This window comes from Rhinolophus sinicus, chromosome 16 (assembly GCF_057876585.1).
Source record: "Rhinolophus sinicus isolate RSI-liver-muscle chromosome 16, RSI-T2T, whole genome shotgun sequence".
In the NCBI taxonomy this organism is placed as follows: Eukaryota; Metazoa; Chordata; class Mammalia; order Chiroptera; family Rhinolophidae; genus Rhinolophus; species Rhinolophus sinicus.
The window spans coordinates 37,169,430-37,182,377 of record NC_142516.1 but is presented as its reverse complement, the minus strand read 5'-3'; the positions used below and the strand labels follow the sequence as shown (position 1 = coordinate 37,182,377).

General features: G+C 38.7%; 1 protein-coding gene across 1 annotated transcript in view; it reads right to left on the bottom strand.

Moving 5' to 3' along the window:
* The window catches only part of RASEF (RAS and EF-hand domain containing), a 73,051-nt gene that overhangs the window by 43,818 nt on the left and 16,285 nt on the right, over positions 1–12,948 (bottom strand). The gene's annotated exons all lie outside the window — the stretch shown is intronic.

The following is a 12,948-nucleotide window of genomic DNA, read 5'->3' as shown; positions in this document are numbered from 1 at the left end:
ATGTGACGATTTCATATTAGAAGATGGACACCTATGAGGGCAATTGAAATGCATTTAAAGGGCTTGATAGGGAAGCATTTTTTGTTGTCACTGCTGAGTGTTTTGTGTTTTTTTTTCTTTAAAAGAAAGGTGAATAGATTTATAGGAAAAAAGTTAGGTAACATAAAACCAATTACTTAATTCTATGTTCCACCAATCCTTAATAAAGATATATTTAGAATTTATGACCATAAGAGTAGGTATTCCTATTATTTTAGTCAGTTAAAAATTACTTCACATAAATTCATATTTGTTTATGTATTTGTATGTGACATCCCTCCTACTCGTTATTTAATAACTTTTATTAAAAGACAAATATTTCACAATCATTTCAAAAGAAAAGCTGATAAGACTGGGCAGCTGGCTAACAGTGCCCATGACTCAAGTTTAGGAACCGATGCACTAAGTGGATCTAGTTTGAACTACAAATGATGTGCCTGTAGAACTCAACTGCCATCAATGCATGCTCTCACGGTGTGGGATGTAATAACCTCACGACTCTCCCACCACATCCGAAGCTCCTCTTGATTGACAGCTGTATGGTCCTCTTTGGACAGCTTACTCCATTAGAATCCTTGAAATCCAACTTTCCTTCTTCTGACCCTAGTGGGGAGCCATACTTGCTAATGGTTAACCCAAGCTGTGACTGTGTTGTGACAGTAACAGCACTTTTTTAAAAAACAAAGAATACTTATATCAGTTGAAAGAAGAAATGCCAGGAATTTAGAGAACAGGCACTTATTTGGGCCTGAGATGATAATTTACCATTGTATCGGCATTACAGAATTCTACCAATTCTCAAGTCTAGAACTGTTTGGATAGAAACAATCAGCGGAATGCTAACTGCTTTTACACACTGCATTACTTAAAAATCATCTCCAGTACTTGGATAACTCTTACATTCAGTGATCTACTGCTATGATTTTATAGTTACTCCTGGACAATGCAAAAAGTCCTTCAGATTCTCGCCCCTCACATACATTGTTCTTCTCCAGGTGCTTATCCAGTTCTGGTAAAACTTTGAAGCAGGTCATTGCAGGACTCAGGACATCTGAGAGCATTTTACAGCCTCTGTGGTGCCTAATGACACCATAATGACAGCCAAAGAAGACCACTCAGAAATATTTAGCACAAAATCCATACCCATCCACTTGATCACAACTCCTGGGCTTCTGCCCTGTTGAAGGCAGCCTGTTCCAATGCTATGAGGGTACAAGAAAGATTGCAATAATCCCACTCCTCAATAATTAAAAGGCTGTGCATACAATCATCTCCCAGTTGGGACATGTGACACAGCTAGATATAAGATTTATTATTGTAATAAAAATAGTTCTATTTAGAGAGTATTCACTATGTACTAGGTATTATGCTAAGCAATGTATTTCCACAGTATCTTTGAATACTTACAACAACCCTATAAAGTACTTTCACAAACCCATTCTGCAGATCAGACAGAGCTAAGTGCCCATCATGGGCTGAATCGCATCCTCCCAAAATTCATATGCTGAAGTCCTAACCCCAGTACCTCAGAATGTGACTGTATTTGGACAGGTCATTAGAAAGGGCCCTGATCCAATATGACTAGTATCCTTATACAAAGAGGGAATTCAAACACAAACATGCACAGAGGAAAACCATGTGAACACACAGGGAGAAGGAGGCCATCTACAAGCCAAGGAGAGAGGTCTCAGAAGAAACCAACCCAACCAACACCTTGATCTCAGATTTTAAGCCTCTAGAAATGTGAGAAAATACATTTCTGTTGATACAACAGAAGCCACCCAGTCTGGTATTTGTTACCAGAAATACCTAGGCAACCGTAACAAACAATGAAAGTGCCCAAGGTCACATAGTGACTGGGTGACAGAGTTGGGATCCAGACTCAGTCTGATGCTGGAGACCACGTGGTCAACCATTACATTATACTGCTTCCCAATGGTGTTAAGTATCTGAAACTTGGCAGAAGAAACGGGATTCAAAATCAGTCCAACAGAACTACGAAGCATTGCAAAACGTGAGGTATATATTAACCTGGAAGCTTATTTAAGCACAGTCCCAAGGTGTGTCCATGTAGCTATAAAATCCCCCAGGTTGGCTGTTATAAGTAAACTATTCAATCTGTGCATAGGCAAATTATGATTCAAAAGAGCTGCTCAAGTGAAATATTATAAATAAACCTACAGAAGCAAGTCACTTATTTGATGATATAAGACACAGACAGCTGCCATCATCCCTCCCCTCAGACCTGAGTACAAATACTAGTGGCAATAGTGAGCCATATTTATTACTGTGTTTCCCCGAAAATAAGACCTACCCAGATAATCAGCTCTAATGCATCTTTTGGAGCAAAAATTAATATAAGACCTGGTCTTATTTTGTTATAGTATAATTAACTTTTGTTCCAAAAGATGCATTAGAGCTGATTGTCTGTTTAGGTCTTATTTTCGGGGAAACACGGTAAAGAGCAGTAAAATAAAATCTCTACTCTTAGATTGTCCCACGTAACTTCAGTCACAGCAGGATCATTAACTTCTTTGCCTTTTGTCATTTACTGACCACCAGAAGGCTACAAAGCATAAAAACCTTCTCATTAATAGGAACCTGCCTGTCATGGGTGTACATTAAGACACTGCCCTTCTTTATTGGACAACTGCACAGCAATAAAATGTTCAGAAGTAGATATCTCAGTAGATTCCCTGACTCCCTGAAAATTTCTAAACTAAGAAAGAAACATAATTATAAATTCTCTTGGTTCCTCTGGCATTATACAGAATGTCGGAAATAGTTGACAGTGAAGTTTACAAACAGATTAATTACAGAAAACGTACACCACTAGTAGAAAATATGTACATGGCTAACTGTTGTGCCAGAGACTACCTGGATACTCATCTATCCTGCTTCTTACAACAGGGCACATAAGGAGAACTGACTTCCCAGAACCCCCAGCAGGTAGACTGGAGCCATGTGACTAGTTCTGACCAATGGAATGAGAGCAGAAAGGGTGCATTTGCCACTTCCAGGCTTGGCCCTTACAATCCTTTGTAAGAGTTTTAGTTCATATTCATTCTCATTCATTCATTCATTTTCTCTCCCTCTCTCCCCATCCCCTTCCCTTGTCTCTCTCTCCCCTCTCCTTCTCTGCTTCCCTTTCTCTCTTCCTCATCTTCAGAGCTGAAGTAAAGAACTCCAGTATGGCAAAACCAAGAGCTGGCATGTACTTCGATGCCTGAATCACGACACTGAGGGAAACTGCTTGGGACAGCTGCCTGGCTACATCGATCTGTCTGACACTTGAGAAGAAAATAAGTTTGGACTTTATAAAGCCAGTGAGGTTTGGAAGTTCTGTTATAGTCAGCTTGAGCTTAGAGAGTTGGTATTATAGTTTCCTGATTTGTTTTCTTTCATTCTCTTCCAGATTAAATTACTTCCATGAGAGCTTCATAGGAACTAAGTAATAAGACTTCTTTGACCAGGTTAAGTCTTTCCCACCACCACCACCCCTCTTTAAAGGGAACAAAAGACTATTCTGAAAGAAACATTCATATACTGAAACAGACATTTATTAAGCACCTGACATATGCAGTCCCGGCAGTGATTCGGCATTTACATGTATTAATTACTTAATCCTCATGACACCCCTATGAAGAAGTTATCACTAGTATCCTATTCACCGTGGAGAAAACTGATAGAGACGGTAAGTGCCATCAGGCAACAGAGCCAGGATTCTAACTTAGCCCACCTGACTCCAGAGCCCCGCTCTCTAGGGAGGAACTAGCTCTTCAGGTCAAAAGAAAGTGCTTAACTGGTTTTCAGGGGTGCCAAGCGCATGGCTCCATTTAAGAAAGTTTGATGTACCAAGATTTTTGTAAAAACTACTTTGGCGGAGGATATGAACTATTGCTACAAAACCAGTACACATAACAAAGGGGCTCATTTAAAGAATGAAGCACACCTATGACTAAGATGAGATAATCTTATGAAACTTGGTTTACCTACAGCTATTTGGGGAAAGCACTATCGTAGATAGTGAGGCACACCCCTGCCCCCACCCCACCCCATCTGCCTGTGTGTTTCACTTAGTTTGTATCTGTGGAACTAGAGAACCATCTGGATTATGTGACAGACTGCAACATAAGGCACCTGGCAATTTTCACACCTGGTGGAATAAACAAAACAAAAACAAAAAACACATTATCATAGCAAGAGATAATACCTAGTCTCTCAGTGTAAGATGAAATGCTGTGCCCTGTACAGGCAACTAAACCCCTGTAGATTCTTCAGCGCAGCAGACGTGGTGCCAAGAGAATCTTTTATTCCACTCCTGAGAGTGGGGTAGTCACAGTCTTCCTCCGTGTCCTAGCTCCTGACATCAAAGGTTAAACAAGCAGAGACCGCACAACGCTGCCAGCACAGCTGTTTTCTTCTGGGCCTGACCCAGTGTGGCACATGAGAGTGCTGAGAAGGGCGCCCAGTAGTGAGAAGGCTTGAGGCACTTTTAATGTAAGTTCAGTGCCTCACCTAAGGCAATTGCAGCTGGAGTCACAAATGCCATGTCGACCTGTTTACAGGCGTGCTTGGCAAATAGCAGGTAAAGATTAAGGGTCAAGTCATATGCTGTAGTCAGCCAAGACACAAAACAGTCTCTGCTTCCATGCGGAGAGAGACACTAACACTTAAAATAATCTAATTTATGTCTAAAGAAAAGGGATCAAATGAAACACATTCAGAGAAAAATATACCCATGAATTACCAACCAATTTTACATGTGTGAATTCTGAGCCTGCTCACCTTCCTGTTTGATAAATGACAAGAATGTTTTTATGAAAGATTGCCGTAATGGCTAATTACTGATTTAAAAAAATCACACCTTAAAATTTAAACTGATCCCTGGGAAACAAGCATTTTACGTTGCAAGTAGTGCCACTGAAGCAGAAGGGATATTATATGAACTTAGAAGAAACACGGGTATGTAAAGATTTTTAAAAGTCCCACATTTTCATTAGACTAACATTTTACTTAGAAGAGCACATATATTGGTAATGTATGTAGTAAGGCCAGTGTTCAGAATGTCTGAACACATCTGGTCTGGGAAAGAGGCAACAGCAGACAACACTACTCGACACTAAGGAAAAGGGTGACCCAGGAAGGTTGTTAGGAAAATTGTCCCTTAGATTCCAAGTCTTGCTGATTTAAGCATTAAGATGGGAGGCTCTTATTTATTCAAAATATAAGTTATATAGATCTAAAACCCAAAACAGTTTTCTGAGAACAAAAGCAAACAGTATTAAATGCCAACGTCTACATCATTCTACATTAGGGACGGCCATAAGAAAATTGACACTATGAGCTTAATATCTGAGCATGTGAAATTAAACATCCATGCCATCCAAGGGACACCATGTCAGAGTCTAGAAATAAAATGCTAAGAAACTAAGCTCCTTCCCTCATGAGGCTCACGATGAAGATTGTATACAAGATTCTCTGACAGCACAGAGAAGGTGAGCATGGACGTTTCCATGTCACGTAGGCAGAAAGCAGGAAGCGGGAGAGGGCTGACCTGTCCCAGGCACGGATAACCATAGGCTGAGGGCTTTGGGGCGGGAGAGGAGCCAGCAGTTTCTGAAACTGGAAGAAGCTGGTGAGGCTGGGGAGCTCAGGGGAGGGGAGGGAACAGCAGCAACAGATGTGGATGTGGCAGGAAAAGTTAGCAGGAGTCAAATGACTGCACAGAGCCTAAAAGCACAGCAAAGACACAGGAGAGGGCAGTTATTTGAGGGCAAGAAGTCACTAGAAAGTTTAAAGAAAGAGATGACACGATCAAGTGTGCATCATAATTATCCCCATTTTCAGGAGTTTTCACTAACTTCTACTTCCCTCTGTTATAGGATGTGTAAAATTACAGACAATTAAAAATCTGGTAGTATAGACAAACCAATCAGTGGAACAGGATACAGAGCCTAGCAATAGACCCACATAAATACAGTCAATTAATCTTTGACAAGGGAGCAAAGGTGGATATAGTGGAGCAAAGACAGGCTTTTAAACAATTGGGGCTAGAACAACTTGCAAAGGAAAGAATATAGACACAGACATTACAGACCTTACACCATTCACAAAAAATGAACTCAAAATGATCACAAACCTAAATATAAAGTGCAAAACTATAAAACCCCTAGGATATAACATAGGAGAAAACCTAGATGATCTTGAGTATGGTGATGACTTTTTAGGTATACCACAACAGGTATGATCCATGAAACATATACTTGATTAAGTGGACTCATCAAAATCAAAAACTGCTCTGCAAAAGACCATGTCAAGAGAATGATAAGACAAGCCACAGCCGGGGAGAAAATATTTGCAAAGACACAGCTGATAAAGGACTGTTATCCAAAATATACAAATACTTAAAACTCAGCAATAAGTAAACAAGCAGCCAATTTAAAAATGGATCAAAGACTTTTACAGATACTTAACACACACAAAAAAAATACACAAATGACAAACAAGCATATAAAAAAATGCTTGATCATGTCATCAGGGAAATGCAAATTAAAACATCACTATACTCACACATCTGTTAACATAGCCAAAATCTGCAACACTGACACCACCAAATGCTGGTAAGGATGTGGAGCATAGGAACTCTCATTCATTAGTGGTGGGAATGCACAATGGTACAGCCACCTTGGAAGACAGTGTAGCAGTTTCTTAGAAAACTACAGATGCTCTTACCATATCATACCATCCAGCAATTGTGCTCTTGGGCGTTTACTCACAGGAGTTGAAAACTTATGTCCACACAAAAACTACACAGAGATGTTTTTTGTTTTTTGTTTTAATTTTTATTGGGTAGCAGTGTGTTTTTTCCAGGACCCATCAGCTCCAATTCAAGTCGTTGTCCTTCAATCTAGTGGTGGAGGGCACAACTCAGCTCTAAATTCAATCTAGTTGCGGGGGGGGGGGGGGGGGGGGCGGTGTGCAGCCCACCATCCCATGCAGGAATTGAACCAACAACCTTGTTGTTAAGAACCTGCGCTCTAACCAACTGAGCTAACCAGCCACCCCACAGAGATGTTTATAGAAGCTTTATTCATAATTGCCAAAACTTGGAAGCAATTAAAATATCTTTCAGCAAGTGAAAGGATACAATGTGGTACATCCAGACAAGGAAATATTATTCAGCACTAATAAGAAATAAGATACTGTGCCATGAAAAGACATGGAGGAAACTTAAATGCATATAATAACTTAGTGAAAGAAACCAATCTGAAAAGGATATACTATATGATTCCAACTAGATGACATTCTGGAAAAGGCAAACCTTGAAGACAGTAAAAAGAACAGGTTGATAGGGATTGTGGGGGATAGGAATGAACAGGCGGAGCACAGAGGATTTTTAGGGCAGAGAAAATATTCTGTATGATACTACGATGGGTACATGTCATTATGCATTTGTCCAAACCCATAGAATGTACACCACCAAGAATGAACCCTAATGTAAAATAAGGAATTTAGGTGATTATGATGTGTGAATATAGGTTCATCAATTGTAACAAATGTTGGGGGGCACTGATAATGGGGAAGCCATCCATGTGTGGGGGAAGGGTTATGTGGGCAATGTCTGTACCTTCCTCTTAATTTTGCTGTGTACCTAAAACTGCTATAAAAAATAAAGACTTTTTTTAAAAATCTGATAGTTTATTTCTTATGGGGGTAAAAATAATGACTATATTCCTACTAAGGTGACACCAGTTGCTCTTTCCAGACGCCCTTAACAAACCATACTATCATTTAGCTAGTAAGTGGAATGACTTACCTTGTCCCCCACAGAAGCTAAGTAAAAATTACTGATTTCAAAATATACTTTTTATTACATAGTACACACACTTCCAGAATAAACCCCAAGAAACAGGAAAATAAACTCAAACAGCTGAATCCATCTATGCTGCTAGAACAGGACGGCATTAATTCCCTTTCTGATGTTCAAGTCTTTCCAGACCGGATGTGTCTGCAAACTACCGCCTTGAGCAAGCACATCAGACAGGAAGTGATTCCAGTCTGCGTTCTCACAATAGATCTCGCTCTTCATTAACTCAGTTACAGAATGCTTATCTGGCTCTGCCTTCTAGAGAAAACAAACAATGGTCTCTTGAACGTGGTCCTGCCATCCCACAGGCTGCTGCTGCTCCTTCAAAGGATGATCTAGTCCAAGTATTCAACCACCAGCGCCTCATGCGGGGCCCTCTGCCCAAATACTCATCCTGCAGATAAAATTCCTTCCAGATTGACAGCACCTTGAAAAATACTAAGTACTTACTTGGGTAACATTCCCCCAAAAGGTTTAAAATGAAAACTCCCTGGAAAATGGGTATGTTAGCTAGATTTATTCAAAGACTAGAAAACATTCCAAGTTGCAAATTGCTTCCTATTTAAAATCACTGACATTTAGTTACTGGGAGTTTGCTAATGGAGAGAGGAAGACAGAAACAGCAAGAGGCACTGTGCTAAAGGTTTGGGGACGGCACACTCAAAACAGGTGAGGGCTTCCTGAGTCGTGAATGACTCGTGCGCAGGGTAAGTGTAAAAGGCCTGGCTAACTGCAAATGCTTCCTCACCACATCCTTGCTTTGTGACCCAGGGCAAAACCCTTAACCTCTTGAGCTTCAGTTTCCTCAGTCACAATGAGTGAGTGGAGTAATGGAACCCACCACATAAGGCTGTGAGGATTAACGCCTACTGAATGAAGCGCATACAAGGCATACTGACTGGTAATCGATAAATGTCATCCACTGTTAACGATCTGTGACTCTTCTACCCAAGGGCGTTAGAAATAGGTGTTTATCTCTCTGCTTCTATTTGTGTGTTGGGAAAGGGCTAGGAGGAAACAAGCCATGTGGTGTGGAAGGCCCATGGACAGAAACGTTGGCTTATGGGTACCAGTGCAGGGGAACGTGAAAATGGAGAATTGGGTCATGCCTTAGGGCAGTCTACAAAGCTTCTAGCCCAAGAATCAGTAAACCTTTTCTGTAAGGCACCAGATGGAAAATATTAATGATCTCTGTTGCAACTATTCGACTCTGCCATTGTAGCATGAAAGCAGACACAGATAATACATAAACTAATGAGCTTGGCTGTACTCCTGCAAAGCTATATTCACACAAACACGCTGAGGGCCAAATGGGCCTTACTTTGATCCCTATTAAAGTCTATTAACATAGCTCCTGAGCATAGGAATGGGGATGGGGCGAGCCAGACCTAACCCTTCCATACCCAGGAAAAGGCCTTATTCACACACATCCTGCCCCTAAAGTCTACACCAATTTTTTTCATATATAGCTATCACATTATCAATGTGTTATACATGTGAGTATCTGTACGTGTGAGGATACACACCTATTTACTTGAGAGTACTTATGCACATTCACTCTCGCAATATTTCCTTTCCATCCGCTTACTTTGCATCAAGTTAATGTAGGCATAATATAATAATGTTAGTGCAAATAGGTGTATTAGTCATTTTTTCACTGAAAATCTCCTTCTAATTTGGCAAGAAAGATAGGAGTTGGGGGAAAAATAGAGTAGCATATAGTTTCTATGCAAAATTTTCCTTCAGATGACATCTGTCACCTTGCCAGGATTGCTGATAACAATCTCACTTTATGCTTATTATTGTCCTGCATCCGTCCAGAAATTTAGCATTCATCCAGAAATTTATTTTTTAATCAAATAGTTACATTAACAGTAACTTATTAAACTGTGTACTAACTATGCATTAAAGTTACTAACAGTTGCATTAAAATAAGCCAGGGTGAGCTGGTGGATCAGAAGTTCCACCTAGTAATGTGTAGACATCTGTGCAATGAAAAGACTTCTCATTAATATGTGGTTAAATCAGAAGACAATCAGTGATAAACCCATCTCTCCTCCTGACCTTCAATCAATGATAAACCCATCTCTCTTTTCCTGACCCTTTCTAGACACGATGTAACTAAGACTTTCCTTTCAGGAACAGGAAACAGAATAGTCACTGATAAAACAAATTAAGCTCCGTCCGACAAGAAAAGCAGGAGACAGGTAACTCCTTCAGGTCTCAGGTAGTGGTAGAGAAAGAATGGAGTCAGCTGCTTAATGGCCACCTGGAGAATCAGCAGTTCTGCTACTACCTGCAAGATTTGCAATGTTGCCAGGTAGCTGTCTGGCTAAATTAATGAGAAATTAGGAAATTATAGGGACAATGTACATGAAATAGGTACGGAAAACAGAAGTTGGACAGTCCTGCCACAGAGCAATGGAGTGAGCAACTGAAATGTTACTCATATTGTCATTGAACCATTTTTAGTATGGTTTAAAGTGTATGCACTTTTGCAATAAAATAAACCCCTTTAGCAGTGATGCATCAAAAAAACAAAGGTGCATGTGTAACAAAAAGTTAAGTACCAAATTTCCTTTCCTCAAGAAGGATTGTTATAAATGTGTCAAAACTTGCTCGAAATGTCTCAGCCAAGAGGAGCCTAAGGAGACATGACAACTAAATGGAATGTGTTCTCCTGGATGGGGCACTAGAACCAAAAAAAAAAAAAAAAAAAAAAAAAAAAAGACATCAGGGGAAAACTGAGGAATAAAGTCTGCACTTCAGTTAACAGCAACCTATCAATATCAGTTCATCAATTCTAACTAATATACTACACCCACGCAAGATGTTAATAATGGGAGAAAGTGGTGCAGGTTCTATGAGAACTCTCTGCACTATCTTTACAATTTTTTTGTTAATCTAAAAGCATTCCAAAAAATAAGTTTATTAAAAAAAATGTTGGTCAACATTTATCTTTCCCTCTAGTGGACTAGAGTGGTATTAACATGAAAACCAGGAGACACAAATCTCCTGAAGGCGCATCAGCATACATGTCTCTTAGGAAAACTATGTTCAGAGTCTACAGTTTCACTCATGCAGCTGCAGAAGATTCATTTATACACCATCTGTGAAGCACGACTTTTCCCTTAAATGACTGTTCTTCTGAATTGATTCTGTGCATTTTTTATTGCAAATTTTCTTGTACAAATGCAAATAGTGAGGCGATAGCTGTTACTGTTGTATCCATTAGCAGAAAAAGAACTCTGCAAATGTAAGTGAGGCTAATTTTATATCAGTCTGATCAGAGGTTTCAAAAAGAAAATCAGTTGGGTTAAGTCTAATAACGGTTTGATTTTTTTTTCATCCACTGCGTGAAATCAAAGTAAAGCTTTTGGAACGTCATTCTGTTGACTGTAAAACATCAACAAAAATAAGAGTAATATATTGTGGTAAAAATTATATTTTTACTAACTTAAATCTGTGAAGTAGAAATGCACCTAGAATTGGTGGTGATGCTTATAATTGTATCCAAATAGGTTCTGATATTCTACCAATTGAAATAGAAGCTGTAGCTGTCAAAATTTCAAACATATTTATACACGTAGTTACAGTATCTAAACATTTTTGTGGTGGTTACTTTCTCTCATTGCAGTCTATCATCATTCAGGTTTTGGAAATGTTTGAACCCTGAAGAACTACTTAGCCAATCATCCTATGCTTTTTGTAACTAGTCCTCTAAGTTTTTCATTACATTTTGTTCAAAACTGTTGGAAAACTTATCAAACAATGAGAACTATAAAAACTACCGTCTCCTTCTGAAGATGTTAGCAGTTTGGAATTAATTTAAAACTAAGCCTGAAAACAGGAAGGCACTCACTGATGAACTAAACAGATTAAATGGTGAGAGCTCAAATGTTGTACAAATTTAATTCCAAAATTCTGTAATCATGATTTGGAATATGGGAAAATATTTTGATGGACTTCCTAATTTTACTTGATTCAATTTATATTCTGTACCAGAATAGAATAAAATTGAAAAGGCTTACAGTTTTGAAGCATATAATTAAGGGAAAACATTCGAGTCATAAATGGAGGCAACTTATTTGGCAAGTCTTGTAAAAGTTAAGAAACTTGGCAAAGGAAGTACTTTGAAGGGAAGCAAAAACACAGAACTTGTGACAATCATGGGCTAAAATATGTACATATGTCAATATTTACACAAGTCAATACTAAAAAAATAGAATTGAGAATGTCCTCCATTTATCAGAATTTGCTCTAAGCTTATCACAGAATTTGCTCTTGAAGTGCTTGCTCTTCAGCACTTCGTACAGAGAATGTTTTCTTAATTAAAAACATTATGACCTACAGATAAGAGAGTCAATTGTTGCTGATGTCAACAATTTCAAATTTAATAATCATAAAATGTAACTCTAAAGATGATTACAAGCAATTTTATGGGGGGGGGGAAAGAACAAGACCACATTGAAAAAAGATACCTTCTTCAGAAAAGTATTCGAGACAGAGATGAATAAGTAACTGATTAAAACACTTGAATATTTTCCACAACTAATTAGTCTGCTCATACAATTTTTTGACATTCACATAATTGATATAAAAATTTCTTTGCATTATTTACAGTGGCCAAGACATGGAAACAACTGAATTAAATTTATTAATTAAATTTATTGGGGTGACAATGGTTAGTAAATTACATAGGTTTCAAGTGTATAATTCTGTAATACATCATCTATGTATCACATTGTGTGCTCACCACCCAGAGTCAGTTCTCCTTCCATCACCATATATTTGGCCCTGAAGTGTCTTTTGATAGATGACTGGATAAAGAAAATGTGGTACATATATACAATGGAATATTACTCAGCCATAAGAAAAGATGAAATACTGCCATTTGCAACAACATGCTTGGATCTTGAGATTATCATACTAAGAGAAATAAATTAGAAAAAGTCGAGAACCATATAATTTCACTCATATGTGGGATATAAAACTGAAAGCAACAAATGAACAAGACAAACAAATAAGCAAAAACAAAT